The 4,282-nt window shown below is 36.5% G+C and overlaps 1 pseudogene; it reads left to right on the top strand.

Annotated features, from left to right (window-relative positions):
- Nucleotides 1-208: 208 nt before the first annotated feature.
- LOC150063444 (large ribosomal subunit protein uL22 pseudogene) lies at nucleotides 209-790 on the top strand (annotated as a pseudogene).
- The last annotated feature ends 3,492 nt before the right edge of the window (nucleotides 791-4,282 follow it).

The following is a 4,282-nucleotide window of genomic DNA, read 5'->3' on the forward strand; positions in this document are numbered from 1 at the left end:
TCGAAACTTTCTTAATAAGGACCAAGAATCACAACAAATCAGAGAAAGGCTGGATAAGTGGGACTGCATTAAACATGTTCCTTTTCAAGAGTTAAGTTGAGGAAAAATTCTTTCAAATTGGCTTTGGGAATTTATTATGTATTTGACATAAAAATTCTTTCTCTTAGGCACTCAATATGCTTTCTTAAAAAAATTTATTGTAAAGCGGCCTGAGGTGACCTGTGAAAATGGTTCGCTACTCTCCAGACCCAGAAAACCCCACAAAATCATGCAAGTCAAGAGGCTCAAATCTTCGCGTTCACTTTAAGAACACCAGAGAAACAGCCCAGGCCATCAAGGGTATGCATATCCGGAAAGCTACAAAGTATTTGAAAGACGTAACATTAAAGAAGCAGTGTATGCCATTTCGGCGTTACAATGGTGGAGTTGGCAGGTGTGCCCAGGCCAAACAGTGGGGTTGGACACAGGGTTGGTGGCCCAAAAAGAGTGCTGAGTTTCTGCTGCACGTGCTTAAGAATGCAGAGAGCAATGCTGAACTGAAGGGTTTAGATGTAGACTTCCTGGTCATTGAACACATCCAGGTGAACAAAGCACCCAAGATGCGCAGCCGAACTTATAGAGCCCATGGTAGGATTAACCCAAACATGAGCTCCCCATGCCATATTGAGATGATCCTTACTGAGAAGGAGCAAATTGTTCCTAAACCAGAAGAGGAAGTTGCACAGAAGAAAAAGGTATCCCAAAAGAAACTGAAGAAACAAAAACTTATGGCACGAGAATAAATTTAGCATAAAATAAATGCAAATAAATGAATGTTGGTTTCATTATTTTATAAAAAAAATTTATTTTAATGTATAGAGGGGTTACAGTTATATTTGCCAGACAGTAGGTGCATTACTTCTTACACATTGATACCAATTCTCATGTTTTTGTCCCTATTTACCTCCCCCACCCTCAATATCCTTTCTAAAAAGACTCCAAATGCTTAACTATTTAGTTACATTTGATTTTTTTTATTTTTATATTTGTGTATAAAATTGAAGAATTAAATATGTAATGGGTTATCAAGTTTATTAAAGAAACACTTTATCTGGGCTCTTTTTTTTAAACTTACAGAAGCTTGCAGTTAAAAGTTTTCTTTATGTTTTGCGTAACAAAACAATAAAGGAATTCAGTTTATGTCTACAGAAAGGAGAGGTTAAAAAGAGAAAATGGTTGGTATATCTGTGTGGTTAGTTGATCTATCTATGACACTAAGTAACTGGCTTGGGAGATTTCTACTCTTAATTAATTCAATTATCATTACAAAAGGTATTTTAAACATCTACCTTCTCATGATTAATTTCTGAATCATAATTCTGCCTTTTGTAAGAATTTTTCAATAGAAATGAAGGCTTCAAAATGAATCCAAATTCATTTGAAGATTCTTGAACCTGGATGAATGAAATAGAACCAATTTTGTAATGAGGCTCTCAGTCATTCAACTTTATAACTGTGTAAATTGGTGCTCTTTTATTTTTAAGAATATGATTTAAACTTAGATTTGGTACTGTAAATCCAAATTTACATTCATTATGCACAATTATTTTTCCAGAGGAGCAGTTGACATCTGCATTTTAATATTCATAGGTAAAGAGTGAGACCACTTAGTGAACTGTAATTTCTATGTAACTGTGAATAACAAGTTATTATTTCAACTACTGGCTGAAAGTCAGACTAACTTTCCACTGCTAATGTAGGCAGGCTGTGGCAGCCAGGACTCAGAGAGGAAATAAATGTCTCCTTTAAATAAAGCAATGTAGGAGAGTTTAATGGAGTATTTAGAAAGATATAGGCTGGAAGGGTAAGGTCAAAAAAGCCAGAAAGGAATAATGAAACACTGTAGAGCCAGCAACAGTAGGGAACCATTACCTTCATATATCTTAAGCTTCAAGGCAAGGAAACAGAAAAGAGAAACTCAGAGACTGCAGGAGAGTTAGCCTATCAGTGTTCTTTGGTAGAAGTAAAACATCAAACGATGGTGGAAGAAAAAGACATTCTAGTCTCATTTTCATCTTTCTTTCTGTAATTTCCTACTAATAATACCTCCCATTTCTGAACACAGCTGCAAGTCAGAGAACAACAGAGCCCACTATACAATGCATACAATTCCATGAAGGGTAGGGAACAGAAAGATGTTAAGTGATATTACTCTGGAGAGACAAGTAAAATGGAGTGGTAATATTCCCCTTAACTGTAGGACCATTTTCTGAGAAATTCATCATGAGACAATATTACTTTATGAATCTTGTACAGTCTACGTATATAAGCTACAGTGCCTATGACATCACTAGGCAATAAAGTCTTATCAGAGCCTCTCCATGCATACAGTCTGTCATTGTCTGAAGTGCCATTTTGTGGCACATGACTGTGCTCACAAACTGAGCCCAATCCCTGTTGCCTACTTCAATTCGCCTGAGACTAACTAACTTTTATTGCTCCAGATACTGGCATCATATCTTCCGTGGAATGTAATTAATTGGTTTCTTATTGATGAGTATTTCACCTTCATATTTACCTTTCTACTGTATAGGTTATATAACTTCCACCATCTCTATTTCCCACTCCCAAGTTCTTATTTCCAGATACAGCTCATTCAATCTGGTCCAGAAAAGCTTTTTCTTGAGCTAAAAATCTTGAATGATGAAATGAGGTTTTGTCTGATACTGCCTTCCAAAAGACTTGGAAGACCTGTTGCCTTTGGTGACCTGAAAGTTCAGTAATATTGGTACCACACCAACATCTATAGTAGTTGTTTTTATGGGTCCTTATCAGCTGCATTGATCTCTCTTGAAAACTGTCAGGCACTGGGCTTTTCCACGTTATGTAAGAAAAGGGGAAAAACTTAATGTCCTTCTGAATTTACACAGAAACTGCTGAACTAAGAAGTATTGCAGTAATACTCTCAAGATCATATGGTGGAAATTAAAAAAAAAGAAAAAGAAAAGAAAAGAGAACACCAGAATTAATTCCAAATGGATCAAAGATATTGAGGTAAAAGCATATGCTCTGAAAACTATACAAAAAGGAATAGGAGATACACTGGGTCTTCTTGACCAGATTGAAACTTTCTTAATAAAGACCCAGAAACAAAACAAATTAAAGAAAGTTTAGAGAAATGGGACTGCATTCAACTGCAGAGCTTCTGTATGGCAAAGGACATAGCTAGCGAGTTAAATAGAAAGCCCACAGAGTGAGAGAAGATTTTTCACTAACCACACAACAGACAAAGGTCTCATATCTAAAATATATCTACAGCTCAAAAAATTGAATCTCTCCAAAACAAATCTCCAAAGAAACAACCATCCCATTAAAAGATGGGCTAAAGACTTAAAGAGAGACTTTTCTGAAGAGGAAATAAGAACGGTCTATAGACACATGAAGCAATACTCCATATCTCTGGCCATAAAAGAAATGCAAATAAAACAATTTTGGGATTCCAGCTCACTCCAGTTAGAATAGCCATAATCAAGAAACCTAGTAACAACAGATGCTGGAGGGGATGTGGCCAGGAGGGATGGCTACTACATTGTTGGTGGGAATGTAAACTTGTTCAACCACTATAGAAAGCAGTATGGTGGTTCCTCAAAAGACTAAACATAGAACTCGCCTATGACCCAGCAATCCCACTACTTGCCATTTGCCCAAATGTCCAGAAACAAGGACATACTACATCCACTAGCACAACGATGTTCATTGCAGCACTATTTACCATAGCAAAGATAAGGAACCAACCCAGATGCCCCGCAGCAGATGAATGGATCAACAAGATGTGCTACTAATATACAATGGAATTCTAAGCTGCCATCAGAAGGAATGACATCGCCCCATTTGTAAGGAAATGAAAAGACTTGGAAAAAGTCATATTAAGTGAAGTAAGCCAAACCCAAAAGAACATAGGCTCAATGGTTTCCCTCATTTGTAATAATTGGTACACATCATCTAGGACTCTCTTTCCAGAGGTTTACAATAGCTCAAAACTGATGTGCATAAAGCCATAGAGGATGACACTAAATGAAAGGATCTCCAAGATATGGAAACAGGAGCTTTATCTTCTGTGATTGTTGTTCTTAATGTACTGTTATTTTTCTCTTTTTTTTGCCCTTTTGTCAATCTCATATTGTTACTGTATCTGATTTTGTTACCTTGTATATTGTATATACTTTTATTTGTTTATTTGAAATAAGAAAGGGAAGGGGGGAAAACAAGATGAGGGGTGAGGGAAATGGGGACAAAAGCATGA

Source organism: Megascapheus bottae, chromosome 5 (genome assembly GCF_031878675.1).
Source record: "Megascapheus bottae isolate mThoBot1 chromosome 5, mThoBot2.hap1, whole genome shotgun sequence".
In the NCBI taxonomy this organism is placed as follows: Eukaryota; Metazoa; Chordata; class Mammalia; order Rodentia; family Geomyidae; genus Megascapheus; species Megascapheus bottae.